Source organism: Falco rusticolus, chromosome 4, assembly GCF_015220075.1.
Source record: "Falco rusticolus isolate bFalRus1 chromosome 4, bFalRus1.pri, whole genome shotgun sequence".
Lineage (NCBI taxonomy): Eukaryota > Metazoa > Chordata > Aves > Falconiformes > Falconidae > Falco > Falco rusticolus.
The window spans coordinates 24,764,012-24,782,155 of NC_051190.1; the positions used below are offsets into that span (position 1 = coordinate 24,764,012).

General features: G+C 44.8%; 1 long non-coding RNA gene across 2 annotated transcripts in view; it reads left to right on the forward strand.

Moving 5' to 3' along the window:
• LOC119146080 overlaps positions 1-18,144 on the forward strand; it is a 113,230-nt gene that overhangs the window by 4,837 nt on the left and 90,249 nt on the right. The window lies entirely within an intron of this gene.

The following is an 18,144-nucleotide window of genomic DNA, read 5'->3' on the forward strand; positions in this document are numbered from 1 at the left end:
CGGTGTTGACACCTTCCATGGGAAATGCCGAATTGTGAGTGCTGCAGGAGTGAGTTGGGGCAGCTGGATAACATATTCTGATAATTCATACCTCATAACTGTCCTTTGGGGTTCCAGCTCCTGTCAGCTCTGCTCTCTTTGTTAGGCCTGTGTACTGTTACATAAAACAAACTAGTTATGTGTTTGTTAGTGCTAGTTAGGTGCCAGGTCTTTAATTGTTTGTTTCCTAAACTTACTTAAATTTTTGGAATTATATCAGGATATAATGTATGCTTGCACATTAAACCACACAATATTTAAATGTAATAGTATAGCCAATTTTATAGAAGATTTTCAAGTAGAATATATTAACAGGTTATTATCAGGCTTATTATCCTTTGTTCTAGTAGAAGCAAAATGACTGACAGGCAGGAGCACAGTTTTCCTAGGAAAGGAGCTCTTTCTCTAACTATACAAAGGTTTAAAACCTGCTAATCTGTATTCATAACTATTTCAATTATATGTGCATTTAGCTGTACCTTTGGTTGTGTATCATCCGTGTTCTGTTTTGTCATGTTAATTACCTGTACGTTATGTCTTCCATTGCATATCATTAATTATTGTGCTGTTAGAGATTAATTTTTGTTTATCTTGGAAAGTACAAGTGGTCTCCATTAACATCTTGTAGGAACATATATAGTGCTAAAACCACTGTGTTTATTTTACACACTTTAAAAACTACTGCAAGGTTAATTATTCTGATTACTTAATAAGCAAGTATGGAATTTAAAAGGTTTTGATTGGAGTTCATATATTAAAGTAGACATTATATGTGCATTTTATGTTCATGCCCCAGGTTTAAATTCTCTTACAAAGGCTAACAGATTTTCAGCTAGAACTTAAAATTCTAGTTGATTTTATTAGTTTGCCCATTTATAAATAAGGCCTTAGTATAACTGTGTCAATGGTGTTAAAGGGCTATGTAGAGGAATTGTAGAGGAATAAAGCTGGATTAATTAACAATATACAGCTGTGGGCTGGCTTCAGGGGGGGTGGGTTGGCTGATGTGGATCAGGTGCAGCTGTGGCTGGTTCCTGCTAAGTAGTTAAATATCTCTAAGGGGGTGTATGGGGGAGGAGCAGGTAATGGAGAGAGACCTGGAAGAAACAGAGGGAGGGGGGAGAGAGTGCCCTGGATGGAGGAGAGACAAGGAGAGGGATGCAGCAGAGGCAAAAAGTGGGCTGGGCTGAAGTGTATGAAGAAACAGCACGGACAGTAGATGAATGGTTGAACCCTTGTGGGGGATGGGTGGCCGTGCTGGGGCAAGGTGCAGGGACTACTTACTGAAGTTAACCTGGTGTGGGATGGTAAAAGCCTTGTTGCAGCTGGCTAGTTTGGAGAGTGCTGCGACAGGGCTGTGAATATTATTTAGCGTCCTTGTTCTCTGAGACAGCATTTCCAGCAGCTGATCTCAGCTGGACTGGCACCTGTAGGTTCCTCGGTCTGCGGTGCGGGAAAGCTGTTGGGTTTGACGTTGGTGCTCTGGTGGTTTGCCTGCAGGACTGGTGTCTAGGTGCTGCGCTGCCAAGGGCACCAGCAGCTCTGCCAGGCTGGGGTGACTGGCTGTATGCGGGCAGGGACTGTTGCTGACAAATGTGGTGCTTCTGTGAGGTGATGGCAGTCAGTGCCCCTCCAGTCATCTGCATCAGGAACGTGCTGTCAGGACTGGCCTGGGTGGTGTATGCCTTTACTAGCCATGGCAGCAGAAAAGTGCCTGGCAGCGTAGGCACGGCCTGCGCAGCCTGGGGCAGGGATGGAGCACAGGAAAGGCTGGTGGTGCTGCTGCTGTGCCATGTGTGCCTTAGGGAAGTAGACTGTTTCTGCTTTTAGGAGTGGTTGGCTCGTACCTTCATGACCAGTATACTCATACAACACTTCTCCACATCCTGCCCTGGGCCTGCCCCACCCCCCCACCCCCCCCCCCCCCCCCCCCCCCCCCAAAAAAAAAGAAGAAAGTGAAAATGGGAGGTAAGATGCCCTCTGGTACCTGGATGGGAGTGTAAACTGATGATAGCCATGAGAGCATTCGTTATCATGGCTGACTCTAATTTTCCATTACAGGTGATGAGTAGTTGTCTCTGCAAGAGCAAAAGTATGAACACATAAGACTTTAAAGACTTCAAATGTCTTCCCTGGCTGCTTTCTTTTCTCCTGTGGACAGGAGATGAATGATTCTGATTAATAATATGTACAGAATTAGTTTTTATACAAAAGTTATTTTCTTCAGATAAGCAAGGTCTTCCTGCTCGAGAGTGACACAGCCATGCATTTTGATTGTATCTTGGACCTGAGTGTAATTGTACAGCAAAAGCGTAATGACGGATATGTCTTTATCAACCTGTTCCCTGCATTGTGTTTTTATCACTGCCATCTGCTCTGCTGAGAGTGGCAGCTGCCAGGTCTCACAAATAGTGCTGTCATGTACTTTCATGTAGAACAACATATTGTCATAATTTCTCTGATATTGCTAGATGGAATAACTTTAAGTGAGATAAGGTGACATTTTGCATGACACTTTGGAATGCATTTGATTGCAGTGTGTGTAGGACACACAGTGTTCTTTCTGGAGTAGGCTATAACAGCACACCCAGTTCTACTTTCAAAAATCACTGGAAAACACTTATTTTTCCAAAAACATTATGTAACATCCATCTGGGACATGTGTGTCGGTGCTGAGATGGAACTGAAACATAGTCAGTATTGCTTACATACGTAGCCTTAGTTACCTTTGCTGGATGGAGATTGTGTAAGTTTGGCTGTTTTTAAAATTTAGTTATTTCTTTTTTTTGCTTATATCAACTTGAATCTCTTTTGTATTTGCAAACATGTTCAGACAGCTCCTTCAACATTAAAAGGAACAAAAAAATCTTTACAACAAATCTTTTAAAAAAATCTTTATGGCAGTAAGTACCCTTTCTGTTGTCTCAGCTGGACCCTAGGTAGGAGGTTATATTTAGTCTGGGCCAGGTTCTGCTAGGTGTCCAGCACAAGCTGATCCTCTGAGCTCTCTTGAGTTGTTTGAGGGAGAGAGATCCATCTCAGCCTGAGATGAGATACTTCGAGTAGGCAAGCAAGTGGGCTAAATTGCGCTCTCTGGGTGTCTGTTTATCTCCTCAGGCTACAGAAGGAAGCTAAAAGATTAGCTCAGATGACCTTGCCTCTGCAGCAGATAAATGTAGGTGAGGTGAATCACGTACTGAATATATGCCAACCCATCCTCTTGTTCTGAGTGCCTGCCAAAATCTTGCTTGTGTACTAAGTGTAGGAAAATATTTGGTGTAATCCACCTTCACAGAGATATGCCTCCTCTTAAAAATAATGAGGTACATCCTCTTTTACGTATTAATCTCATTCTTTTGGATGTGTGCTTAGTGCAGTTTTTACTACTCGGGTAGTCCCAGTGATTTCTAGAGCAAGTGGCTGGCTAATCTCTTCTGTCATAGTCCCTATTGCTGCTTGCAAGGGACAAACTGCGAGGAAGGAAGAAAATGGTGTGTAACTGAGAATACACCTGTCTGTTCCATATACCTGTCTCGTACACTTATGTTAAACTGTGACACCAAATCTGTCTGCCTGCTGGAAATATTTACAAGGAAAACTGATTTGGGGTATTTCTTCTTGCTAATGAGCACTGATAAGAAACAGCCTTTATGATATGGCAGCCCCCCCTGTTGTGATAAAGAAGGTGGAATATGTATTTTGCGTTCTTGCGTCATTTTCTTTTTCAAGCGTGGTAAGATGTGAAATGCTGAACAGCTGATCAACAATATAATGGGGTGGAGGCAAAGAGACAGCTTGCTCGCTAGTTGGCCTGTTTGGAATGGTGCCATAGGTGGAAAGCTTCTGACAGGAGTGTGGAAGAAAGCCAGAGCGTGGCTCCTTTATGTTTTTCTGCCTCATCTGAATGGATATGTAGCTTCAGCACTTCATCACTAGCCAAGCAGAGGCCATTTGAATTGTGAATAGTGTTCTCCCAATGGCAAACAGAAGAGAAGATGAGGCCAGACAAAAGTCTCTTGGCATTTAAATGAAGTTGTACACTCTGGAAATCTAAGTCTTGCCTGTTGTTCCAGTAGTGCATGTCAAGAGCTGATAAAGGCTCCTTGCACTGTACTGATCTTAAGCATGCCCGAGGTCACCTTTTTATCCTAAGGGTAGGCACGTGTTGTTTTCATTAATCACACTTTATATGTGTTTAAGAAGAAGAATATATTAAAAAAAATATTTTTTTTTCCTTCCTCCCAAGATTTACAAATCTCATGTGAAACTTTGTTTGACTTATCCTCTAGACTAGGGCTATAAATGCTGCATGAATTTGTTTTTGTGCTCCATTTTAACTATATTTAGAAGTGTACACAGTTATTTGTGTTCATACATCACATTCTTATAATTGTTGGCTGTATTGACTTTTGTATGTGTGGATGTTTTTAAAAGATATTTTAAAGGCTTTGCTGGTGTTTGCATGTGTTTCAGAAATTAAATTTAGCCTGTGATTTTATTACCCTTTTTATTTAATTTATCTTAACTGTTGCTTTCAAGCTGTGAACCAGCTGTTGACTTTGAAAAAACATTGTTCAATTTGAAAGGAGCACTTTAAAGCTTAATGTAATGGCTGTAAGTAATCACTACAGCAATTATATTCTCTGGTGTTGTGCGTCACTATAATAATATTGGAGGTTGTGAGAAAATGCAGGAGAGAAACACATCAAGCTCAGACTTCTCAGTTTTGCTTGTGATGTGCATCACCTCTGTCTTTTGTATATAGCTTGGTGTTACTGCTTGACTTGCAGTAGAAAAACTGAAGCTCCGCTCCATTGTGGCTGTGTGCGCCCAGCCTGGGCTGCTCCTGAGCATTGCTCTCGGTTGTTCGCAGGCTGGACAAGTATTTTACTTTCTCCGTAAGGGCAGGTGGAGGCTTGCGGCAGTGGCAGGAGCCCCTGCTTCTCTGCTGCCTCCGCCTGGCTAGTTCCAAGATGTTGCACTTGACGGAGAGTGGCATTTTGGTTTTGAATCTTCTTGAGCAGCTGCATACCCACCTCGTATGCTCCATACAGAGTCTGGCCAGGGGGGGAGTGCTTGGCATCCTGCAAAGTCAGATCATGCTCTCGTCATGCTCCGGAATTGAGCAGCTACTTGCCATGTTGAGGAGAATTAGTAGAAATGGGTGTATTTTCCTCCACATTCAGAGAAGGAACATCCCCCATGTATTTGTGAGAAACCCTCTAGTTCAAACAGGCTAGAGCTCTTGGGGAAGAGAACTTTCTGGGTCACTGCAGTGAAGGTAAAAGAAGCAGCATGCACTCTGGATCTGTTCATGTTGTAACAATCCATGAAAATGCTGTGCAGTTTCCTCAGCCCTGGAAGTTCCCTCCATAATGATTTTAAAAGGAATGTAATATGCATCATCATGGGAGTGGGCTACGTTTCACAATGAGTCACCTAGCTATGCTTTACATATAGCTTGTGTTTGGAACCTGTGGACTATATTGCTGCTCTGAAAAGGCAGCCCACCAGATTGCACCGCTGTGCAGGACCTAGCCCCTTCTCTGCTTTTGCCAGTGTGTGTTGCACAGTGGGTTCAAGTCACCTATGGGGCTAAACCATCAGTCGCCATTATCGGCTTGTGAAGCAGCAATGCAGCTGGGGAAGACTCAGTAGGCAGCTTAGATTGAGCAATACACTAAACCTTCCTCAAATGTACTTTGTAGCAAGGTCCTTCAGCATACTGATCTAATGATGGGAGGATCTGAGCCAATTCAGTAGAGTGACTGTAACAGGAAGGCAAGTGTGCAGGGAGCTAGAGGCACGGAGAGCTTGGGACACATGTGAGACCAGGCTTACTACTAGGGCAAAATCGTTGGTGTTTGGTTGCCGTGGTTTTAAAGATCCTCTGCTAAGAGGTAGTCCTGCTTTGGCATGGTAGTGCTCAGCTAGAATGGCCTGTGCTTCACCTTCAAAGAAAAAAGTAAGATTAACATGAAAGTGAAAGCATACCCATGTGTGTCTGTAGGACATCTGCAGCAAAATGAACTTTGATGTAGTTTCCCGTTTCTCTGCTTGTGTGTAGCACACAGGACAGCAAAAGCTGTCTGTATGTCTGTCACATACAGATCTATGTGTGCTTCAGAGGTCGATTGTATCCCTTCCAGACAGATGTGGTAGAAGCTGGGCTGGCGAGCATGGGTTTGGGGCAAAGGGATAAAGACAGAATCCTCATTGTGACAAAGGCAATATGACATACGAGTTACATTATATGCATATATTTACGTATGTATAAATTAGATATTCAAAGAAGGTAACTGCTGGGATGAGACAGACATGGAACAGTGTGTTCTGGAAAGTTAAAAGCTTAGCCAGTGTCCCAAGGTATTTTTTAATGTAGCAGAATGAAATTCCTTTGGGTGCAGCAAATGAGACACATAAAGTGTAATGCCCTGTGAAATCACAAAGAGCCACTTTCAACAGATGGAAAAAACAACTTTAATAGAAAAACAAAAATTGATAGACTCTGCCTTTGATAATCCAAATACCAGGTTACACTTTAACAGTATCCATTACTGTCTATAAAGTGTATTTGAGTTGTTAAATGCATTTGCTGGTTTGTCACTATATAGAATTTAAAGTGATGAATCTTATATTCTTCTGTCTTCTTCACTCTAAGAAATTAAAGTCTGTGACAAATGGCTCCCAAGTTACACATGCTGTTTCACTCTGCTGTCTGCTGCACCTGTGCTGCTATTCCGAGTGTGGAACAGAACCCCTTGTTTTGAAGCTAGTTTTAGGAGTCCCTGTGGCAGGGGATGTTAAGAGCTGAGAGTGGACAGCTGAACAGCCCATTACCAATGGCAAAGGTGCAGTCTGGCACCCTAGAGCTTTCCTGTGCCCTTGGAGGAGGAAACCGTGCAAGAGCACCATCGTGCAAACAGGATAGGAGTGCTCACCTTTCCCTCTTTGCACCACCTCTGACTTTCTGATGCACACCTTCTCAGAGAGGAGTGGGACACCTCTCCCAGCTGTCCTGTGCTGCTCAGTGCAGCTTCAGGCAGGATTTCACGGGAACATTTGGGTGAATATTCCCAGGGTAGATCAAAGTTAACGCTCGGGAAAACTCCCTGTGCACCAGTCATTGTAACCTAATTGGGGAAAACCTGGAGACAGCATGGGGTGGGGGCGGAATCAGTGTCCTGTTCTTTTAGGAAAGCGTAAGTCAGTAGCATGTGGGTAAATGTGACACACCGAAGACTTAGGACTGCTGTAAAGAATGGAATCTCTCACAAATCTCTTGGAGTTCTCTGGAGGAGGCAGCAAACATGTAGGACAGAAGAACTGGATTTATATATTCCACTTGGATTTCCAATAAGAATTCAGTGAGGTCCCTTGTGAAAAACTTCTGAATAAAGCAGGCAGGTATGGGATGAGAGGACATGTCCCCAGATGGGTACATAACTTAAAAAGTGTGCAGGAGTAAAGGGCCAGTTTTCACAGTGAGGGGAGGTCGCTAGAGGAATCCTGGGGGGATTTGTGCTCATACATACTCTGGAGGAAAAGACGGATGATGACTGTTTGTTTGCTGACAATTTGCAGCTATTCAAGGTAGTAAAAGCAGGAGTTCACTGCAGAGCACTGTGGAAACCCTCCGATATAGTGAGTGACTGACCTGATGTAATTCAGTGTACAGACATAGAAAATGATGAGCAGAAGGAGGAACAATCCTAGTTTTGTGTATGCAGTGATGAGCACAGAGGTGATTAAGTCATGAATGAGACCTGGGTTTGTAATAAATACATCTATGGAAATGCCGGTGTAGCACTTGGTCATAAGTGTAAATAACACGTTAGGAGTTCTTAGAGAAGGAACAAAACAAGTAACAGGATTATGTCCTTGCATAAATTCCTGGTGTTGCATGCCTTGACTACTCCATGCAGTGTTGTGCCCCCATTTCATAAAGCAAAAAATTGAACCAGAAAATATTAGACAAGAGAGACAAAAATGATCAAAAATCTGAAATGGCTTCTTTATGAGGAGAGCTTTGCTCTGCAAAAGACATGATTAAATAGAATATATGTGTATAAACCCATGTGGAATAGGAAGGATGAGGAAGGAATGATTGCTCACTGCCTTGTTCACAAAGGAACTGGGGGTGGAGGGAAGGAAATGAGAATACGTATGTCAAACTCAAAGCAAAATAAAAAGGGGGATTCTTACGCTTGTCCTGGTTTCATCTGGGATAGAGTTAGTTTTCTTCTTAGTAGCTGGTGCAGTGCTGTGTTTTGGATTTGGTGTAAAAACAATGTTGATGGCACACTGATGTTTTTGGTTGTTGCTGGGTGGTACTAGGTCAAGGACTTCTTGGTTTCTCAGGCCTTGCTGGGGGGCTGGAGGGGCACGGGAAGCTGGGAGGGGACACAGCGGGGTCAGCTGGCCTGAACCAGCCGGAGGGGCATTTCCATACCATGGGCCATCCTGCTTGGTATATAAACTGAGGGGGGGTGGTTGGGGCTGCCGATCGGTCGCTGCTCGGGGACTGGCTGGGCATCGGTCAGCGGGGGGTGAGCAGTTGTGCCATGCGTCACGGGTTCTCTTTCCTCCCTTCCCTTTGGATTTCATTCCTCCCCCCTTCTCCCGACTTTTCATTACAACTGTTACTGTTATCGTTACTATTGTTCTTTTGTTCTTATTTTATCTCAATTATTAAGCTGTTCTTGTCTCAACCCTTGAGTTTTATGTTCCTCTCCAGTTCTTGCTCCCACCCCTCTGGGTGAAGGGGGAGCGAGCGAGCAGCTGCATGGCAGTTAGTTACCGTCTGGCGTTAAACCACGACAACACTCTGCATACTGGAGCTGAGGAGCTCCTTGTGCCAGGATGTTGTAGATGCTAAAAGCTTCAAAAAATGAAAGCATAAAATTGTGGAAGAATAATCCATCTGTGAATGTTAAATACCAAGACCCACCCTACTCTGACTCAGCAAGATTCCAAACTGTATGCACGTCACTAGAGGTTGGGGATGTATTGCTACATGCTTTTCTAATTCTTATATTCTCTAGATATTCTTCTCCTGTCTGTTGCCAAAAGCAGGATATTTGGCTGAACAGACTTTAGGTTTGAACTCATGTGGCCAATCTTACATGTCTGTTATCCTAAATTTGACACATTTTAAGTAAGAAATTGCATGTGATGTAGATTTACACTTAGGGCCAATACTTTTTACTGTTGTTTTATTTACCTCTAAAATGTGCCTCTGGCTCGTCAGCGGTAACTGAAGCCTTGGGTTGGTTCTTGCAGTGAAAGTTGTGTTGCCAGCAGTGGAAGTCAAATCTAAAGATGCGACACAAGTGCCTTGTTATGCGAATGACAAATTGCACTGGAGACAGGCAGGTGAGCCCTTGATCTAGTGATGTTTTGCTGATTGATTGGAGAGAAGGAAGAAAGAGGAAGAAGAGGTAGTCAGCACCTAGGATCCACTCTGAGTTCTCTGTGAAACAGTCAGTGCAGCCCTGAGTATGATTACGGAGATTTCATTGCAGTGGGTGGTGATCTAAGCCTACGCACTTCTTGCCGAGTGTTCTTAATGCCTGTGCCAGGGGATAGCAGCCTGCTAGCACAGAGGAACCCAGATGATCAGGAGGTTGTGGCCTTTCTTGATGGAAATTTTGAATGGGTTAAGCAGACACTGATTCCAGTCTCTGCCATTCCCATTCCTTTGCACGCTCCGTTGCCCACCGTGTAGCACAAGAGTCACAGGGGTAAGTTCAGGGCTTCCTCTCACTCCATGGCTGTGTTGCTGTCAGGATGGAGCTGGCTCCCCAGCTTTTCCTCTGCAGGAATCTTCCCATTTATATGCCTCAGAAAGAATTTCTGTGGATTTAATTAGTCACGGTTTACATGATAATAACCCTTGGAATATTTTTTATGGGTAAATAATGTGTATCCCCTGCTGGGTCGGGGGGGGGGGGATGTCTGCTGTTTCCAATGTTCAATTACTGCATAATCTACCTATCTACCTCCTATTAAATGATCAGAGAGTGAGACCAAAGGAAATGAATAGCAGTGGGAATAATTAGCAGTTACTTTGTGTTTGGGGCATGGACCTAGCTGCTTAATGCTCATTCAGAAGCCCCTGCAGTTAAGGAGAATGCAGTTTTTTCATGCTGCTAAGCAAGTGCTGTGCAGGGAGTGTGCAGTTGGCAGCATGGTGCTGTGCACAGGGACCTGACTAGTTCTGTGTGCAAGGAGCTTCATTCCCAGAGAAGTCCATGTGAATGAGGCTTCTCAGTTCCTGGTACCTGACCAAGTCCAGTCCCTTTCCTCACTGCATGTCTGACTGTGAGCTGTATTGTGAGGGAGCTGAGGAATGCCTGGCTGCAAGGTTTTGTTGTCCCTCCTCTATCAGGTAGGCTCAGAGCAGCTCCAGTCACAAGTATATCGCTTTCTTGTGAGACAGTCAGGAGTGTCGCTGTCAGCCTGCACCTTTGACAGAAGAGGAGGTGGAGAGGCTTGCCCAGGGCTGCACAGTATGTCTGCATCAGAGCAGAGCTGGCCAGAGTCAGGACTTCATCTGTCTGTTGCTGGGAGTTACCAGCCCCATGCTCTGCTGCAGCCAGGCAAGCCCTTCCACTGAACGGTGGTCCAGGAGCCATCCCGTCAGTTCAGGCCTGGCTGACAGCCTCTGGAAAGGTGACGTGCCAGCCTGGCTAGCAGCCACATACATGATCGCAAACCAGCAGGCAGAGCTGCTCTGAAATAGCGATGTCTGGCTGGGAGGTGCTTGCTCAGCAGCCCACTCCAGTTCCCGCACTGTGATTATCGTAAGCACCAGTGTATTCTTCCCAATTTATGTTTCCTTTTCCTCCCTTGTCTTTGCTATTTTTGCTTTTATTTAATTTGTATTCTGTGTTTTAATTGCTTCTTTAATCTGTAACATTGCTGCCTACCTGACTCCCCCAGCTCGTGGTCACCTTCAGGACCAGTGCTGTAAACAAGTCATGGTGTCTCTCAACAGCAAGCTTCCCACTGAAATAGCTCCCTAAATAAATAAAAGGCAAATTGGATACTGGAGAAAAACTTTAAATAACATCTGAATTCCTAGGGAACTATGTTTTACGTGTCGATTAGGGACAAATGGGTTCAACATAAGTAATAATCCTCTGGAATGAAAAATAAAGAAACACTGTTCACCAGCCTCTGTGGGCTGGAATGAGAATAGACTTTGGTGATAAGAAAAAGCAAAATGCAAAGATATCCCTGGGTGGCAGATGGGAGCAAAATATTTAAACATTATTGGACTATAAATACATGATCTCTGCCATAGCTTGCCTCCAGATAGTTGCTTTGGATATGATGGGTGTAGCTTTTTCCTCTTGTGTAATGGGAGGAAGCTAAAAGCCCTTTACGGAGATAGCATTACTGGCAGGCCTTTGTGGCATGTGCTAGACCATGACCTTTCCAGGTGGAGCTGTACCTTTCAAACACAGCTCACTGCTGAATTCTAGCTGTTCAGTGAAATGTAACTAGTTGAAATTCTCTGTGACTTTCTTTCTGGTCTTTCCTCACACTGATGTAATGCTAAAATCCTCCATTAATGTGCACGTTTTGATTGCTGTGTCCCTGTTGTTTGATACTCGCCCCTTCTCCACACATACTTCAGGAGTTTATGACTGGACAAATCTGAGAGAGGTGTGCATGTTGGCTCCTAGCATTCTTCCTTTCCTCTGCATGACATACCCATCCTTCTAGTTCTGGGGCAAGATATTCCTGTTGCTGGGTGGACCAATGGCTTTGTCACTGGTTGCATTGCTTCCTGAGCTACAGTTGAAGTAGGATGGTGCCAGTGTTTCAAGTCTGTGACTGTGATCAAACAGCTGAGCTCCCTGGGGTGTGGATGTGATGGTATGTGCTGTCAGGGAATCCCCATGCGTGTCCTATCCACTGCATCAGTATGGGAAGCAGGGAGTACAGGTTTGCTACCCTTCATCTCCTTCCATCCGTTTGCTCCCCCAGTTACAGGGAGTGGGTATAGCTACTGCCTCTGCTGCCCTAGTCTTCCATCTTCATGGGTGCATGTTCAGGAGTTCCATCTGAATATAAGGGAAGACTACTGTGAGGGTGATGGAGCACTGCAGCAGGCTGCCCAGAGAGGCTGTGGAGTCTCCTTCTCTAGATATTCAGAACCTGTCTGGATGTGATTCTGTGCAGCCAGCTCTAGGAGTACCTGCTTTAGCAGGGGGCTGGACTGGATGATGTCCAGGGGTCCCTTACCACCCCAACCAGTCTGGAATTCTGTGACGCTTCCTGAAGAAAAGCCAATTCTTGCTCCTATGCACCTAAGCAGAGGATGAGCACATTTAGTGCCATAGAAAAAGCCCTTCCTTTTGAGAAGCATTTTATCTTTGCTAAAATGAAGCTTTTGCTGTGCCTGTTCATGAAAACCAGCCCGTGATTCCCTGCCCAGCTGGCCCGTGCAGCCCCTGAAGAGGGCAGCGTGGGTTAGCTGATGCACCGGCACCTGGCACGGCACTTTGCATTCCAGCCGTGTCTACTGCACAGCTAGTGAAATGTAAAAGAGCATTGAAGGAATTGGTAGTAAAACTCCTGGCTCTGTGGTGAGATGTCTGGGCAGAGCAGACAGAGTTTTCCCCATCCCTGCTACTGCAGCAGGCTGTGCCTCTCCCCAGCAGCTGTACTACCTGCCGCAGGCTGATGCGGAAACGCCTGGTGCCCGTGGGGCCGCGTGCTGCCCGTGGGGGGGCACAGGCACAGAAGAGACCACGTAGGGAACCCCAGCTGCTCCCCTCTTTTCGAAGACTGACCCCCTACGTATCGGATGGACTTTGAGACTGCAGAGTTGTGGACAGATCGTTGTTAAGTGTTGAGCACTGACATTGCGCTCAGCTCTGTGGAATGTACACAAAATAGCAAAATGGAAACACAAATCCCCTACTCGGAGAAGCCTGCGCAGTGGTGGGGTATGACGTACTTTTTTCACGAAGAGGAAGACTTAAGGAAAGGGATCAGCTTAATTAATGAATCCTGGGACTTTGGTGCCTGACTGTCCTGCAAGCGATGAATGAACAGCTTTTTCTCTTGAAGCTGAAACCAGGATGGTCTTAAGCATACAACAAGCCTGGAAAGTCACATAGAAGTACTTGTGACATCTGCATTAATACCAGATGAACTCATCAGGATTAATGTTAGTGGGAGTAATGCCAATAGATATCACAATGATTAGATTATTATAATAATGAGTTTTCTGGGGAGGATGATGACAGGTGATTTATATACTGTACAGGTATTTCTTCTGTGTATCCAGAGCAACTTTGGCATTCTGCTGCAAGAAGTAGGGATTTTTCCTTATTCATGAAGTTGCCCAGAATGTGGCTGTCTTCTGACTGGTTAGCTGGCCAAAGAGATCCTGGACAGGAAGGGAGGGCAGTCTGAGTAGGTGAAAAGGATGCTGGTGTTTCACTCTTTAAATGCTTGCAGAGAGCTGCTGTGAGCCTATCTCTGAGATTTTTTTTCTGGCCTCACTGGGAAAAATGAGAACTCTGGAGATGTGATGCAGGAACAGTTTGACAAGCACCAAAATACTTACTGTTCTTTTATCACAAGCCCTACCTTTTTGCTATACAGGCATCAGCTGCTGTTTTCTGTTCTGGTATTGAGAAGAAATATATCCAGTGGAAAATAAACCTCCAGTGGTAAAGACAGTTTCACATGGTGTATATGTTTGGCCACAGAAGGCCATGATCTAACTGTGTGAGGAGCCACTGTCATGTGTAATAGTGACTGTGCAGAAAAAATGAGGAACCTAAGGTAGTAAGAAGTAGTAGTTGTAGTTTTTCATGCAGGGCATTTCATCCTTCATTATTTTTTGTCTTTGCTAAGCACTAACTAGTTGTTGCCATCTAAGATGCACAGTCTTAGACTTCCCACCATCTTGGTAGGCTGGCAAGAAATAAGGGGTTACAGTGTTCTTGTGCAAAGCCTGTTTTGCCAATGTGATGTCAGAGTGTTCAGAAGAAATGTCTTCTCTGGAACCGAGAGGACAGGGAAGCTACTCAGTAGCTTGTTGAGGATGAAGAAATGATGCAGCATTTGAGGCTTTCATGGTAGATATTGAAGCTCTTTCATTGATTTGTTGACAGAGTGACCAGGACAGCAACAGGTGAAATTATTTTTCTCCTCTCAAGTTGAGGGATACCTGGGTCCTTTCCAGAGTCCCATTTTGGACTTCAGAAGCTATGTGGGTACCTGTGTCCCATCTGCAGCCTCGTTGGCTAAATGCACAATGTTCTACCTTTGGTGCCTGCCTTGGGGAGGGTAACACAATATCACCATTATTCTTGATTTTATGATCACTAATATAAGCCCAATGTTTGGTAATAATAACAATAATGATTGTCAATGTAAGCCTGAAAAAAAATTAAAATAAGTTCAGAGCGTTTTCAGCACTGTATTTTCATTATGGATATTTCAGCTGCTTCCCCCTCAGCGAGGACTGCTCATTTGTTCCTCCTGCTCTGTGCTTTGCACACTTAAGACCTGGGCAGCTAATCAGTGGGAGAATACCAGACACTGAGCAAGCCTTGTTCGTTCTGATTCCTGTGGCAGGTTAAGGTTGAATAGTGAGTTAAAAAGCCAAGGCTGACACTGCTGCCTAAAAATTAAGTGTCATGTTTTCAACTGTACTTGTTTTTGGGGTAGAATGAGAGTCGAGGCAGCATCTTTTAGGTGATAGTCCTGTATGTCCTTTTGTTTTCACATCGAGAAATTACTTTGGGACAAGTTTCCAGATGAAAGCAGCCAAAAAATTCCTGGGATTTTTCCATCATTTTTGTGATTCCTAAGCAAGGACAGTACTGTCTGCCACAGGAGTGAGCTCTCTGCTGTGCAGCAGGCTAATAGTCTTTTTTTTTTTTTTTTTCCTTTGGAAATGATAATCCTCAACCCTCAGGTGACAATGTGGGCTTGTTAGAGCCCTGTTCAGCAGAGGTGCTGTGTTCAGATTGTGATCTGGCAGAGAGGTAGTGTCCTGAGACAGACCTGCATACCCCTCCCTGCACCTCCATCCAGGAACTGGTGATCCACGCACAAGGACCAAGCACGAGGGTGTAGGACAGGTGTGACCCTGCACTGGTTGTGCTTATTTCAGTGAATTCAAAGCAATCTACATGAGGGTTACATACATTTCCAAATGAACATTTCCAAACAAACCAACAACTCAACATGTACACCTAGGGTTAATGTGTTATCAGTGTTATGCCAGAGAACATTATTACATGCTGTTTAGATACACAAACATATTTTTATGAAAAGTGCCCCCCTCGGTACTTTGCTTTATTTTAAACAACCCAAATCATGAAGGGCAGCTGGTAATCTACATTAAAGCAAGACTGTGCTGTGCTGCGTTGCCACCTGAATGCTTAAATACCCCAGAGGTACTTTTGCAGATTTGCTCAGGTGACTGTATCATCTTTTTGTGCAGCTCTGAGGGTCTCTTGGCTAGATCCAGAATGGGAGGCATTGAAGGCCAGACTTGATTACTAATTACCTGCATTGTGAACTTATTCTATTTGATGCTTGAATTCATGTATTTTTTAAAACCGTCATTAGACCTTGTAGATATCTCACTGATATGCAGATGTCAGGCTGGGAAGTGGCCCCAACACCCTGCAACTAGGAGAGCTTCAGTGGGGTGGTTGTTCCTGGCAGAAGCATGCCTGCTGTGACCGCAGGGTGTTTGGCATAGGTGACAGGCTTGGGGCTTGATACTGTCTTTTCAGAGAGATTCTGTCTTCCTTTAACCTCCTTCCTAGTGCTTTCTGATCTGTATTGCTGTACTGCAGAATGAAATATCTGATTCAGTTCTAGATTAATTTGGTCTCTCCTGTACAATGTGGATTACCAAAGATCTCTGCTGGGGAAATCAAATGGACTGCTGTGGCGGGTGATAAAGACATCTGGGACCTCTGTGTCATCCTGCTGAAGCATGTTAGGTCTCTTGTCACCAGCTAAAGATCAAGATACTGCATTCAGCTCATGTTTCAGAAGTTAAATGGGAATGCATGAACACTGCCAATGCCTTTTCATGGTGGTGGGCTAGCTCCACAGTGAGCAACTCCATAGACAAGAGTGGAGCTTATACGATTTACACCAGCTGTGAATCTCATTGCCTGCCCTCACTTTTTTGTGCTCTGCACACTGGTGAGAGAAGCAGTGGAGCTTTTGCTAGGGAGTATGTCAAACCTGCTAATTTTGCTCAGTGTTGGATCAAGAGAGCAGCAGTACTGCCTAGAAGCTGGAACTGGAGAGTTCAATAATTTTGACACCAGAACCACATTAACTAGAAAGGGGATAAAGTAATCTGAAAAGCAAGCTCTTGTCATGTCTGTCTTCTGTGCTGTCAGTTTGTCCAGCACGCACATTAGACAGTGTTCATACAGGAATAAGTTACACTTGTCTCCCTGGTTTGTGCCCCTGGGATGAAATGACAGTGCAGCACAGCTGGATGGACAGTGCAGCACAGCTGGATGAACTGTGCCACTGGCAGTCTTTCTAGTTTGGTAGGTTAAAGAAGAAGAAAGAAGGGCATGTACAGTGATCATCTTAAAAGCAGTTGAGAAGGGGATGATGGGTGCTGGGAGCACCAGGGTGTCCCCCAAGGTCCCTAGGAGGTGTGCAGAGCTGTGCCTTTGGTGGCCAACAAAGGAATTTCTGCCTGCCAGGGAAGAGGCTTTCCTTGGTCAGGACCTGCATAGAGTTCTGGTTCCATTTCTTTGCGTGGATTTAATATTTCTTCCAGATAATTGACCGCATCCGATGTCTTTGGGAGCAATTTTTGGAGCCTATTTGCATAGCAGGGCTCAGCTCCTGAGTTACTGGCAGCTGCCTAAGTCACCGGGGGCCCAGGGAGTAGAGGTTCTACAGCCAACAGAGCAGGTCAGGACCGCACGGGCAGGGCGGCCATATGCACCTCCTAAGAGGCAGAGGTAGCGAAGGCCATGGCTTGATCATAATGGCTGAGTAAGGCTGGGAGGCAAGATGAGACCGTCCAGCCAGTGAACAGTGAATGTCTTTGCCATGTGTAACTGGCTTGTGGCTCTGAAGAGCCTCTTCTGTTCCCTACCTGCTGATGTTCTCGTCTGCCCTCAACTCCTGATCCTTGTGTCTGCCCATGCTGGCCTTCTGCTTTTGTTCTCTTTTTCAGCTAACCACTCTGTCTTCTGCCTGTTGATCCTGTCATGTAAAACACTACTGGCTGTACCTAATAAAATCAATGAAATTTCTACTCAGACATGACATGTCAGACCAACCAGTGGAGTCTGAGCAAGGCAAAGGCAGCCTATACTTAACGCCTCTTACAGAAGTGCAGGAGGGTTGTCTTACTGCACAGAGGCACAAAGTCATGCCCTGTTCAGACAATCTGGCTCCCTGGCACTTGCCTTGGCTTGCAGGAGCCGGAGTGTTGTTGGTTGCACATCTTTCTTTGTAAGAAGAGGCAAGGTAACAACTTTAGCTTGGTATCAGCTGGTTGTTGTTCTGCTTAGTCAGGTCTGGAAACCATGGTTTGAATGCACCAGGTTCCTGAAAGCCAGTCACACGCTGCACAGATAAAATTACTCTGAGTCCCAGATGCAGGAGTTGCCTGAAACATGCCATATGGTTGAGTTCAGGGTCAAGCATCAAGAGCAGATTGTCAAAATGTGGTGTCTGGAGACCCCAGGGCTCAATTTTCTAGAGCTGTTCTCCCTGCAGAGAGACCAGAGCGTACATTGCACCACCTTCCTGCTCAACTAGCCCTTGCGTTGGGCATAGTCAGTGCAGTGCCTCACTGAAGGTTATAAGATGTTATCTTACATCATTCCAGTGATTTACCAACAGGAAATTTCCAGCCTTGGTGGACTGGTTGCTTCCCTCTCCTGTTAGCTGTAGACTTACAAAGAGATGTTTGTATTTTAAATATGGTGCAATGACATCAATAGTAATAATTATTGCATGCATCAAAGCTTTGGAGATTAGGCACAGATCATGCATCTAAATGGCAAACGGTTATAATAGCTCCATACGTGAAACATCAAAGTCTGAGGAAACATTGCTCTGTTATAAAAA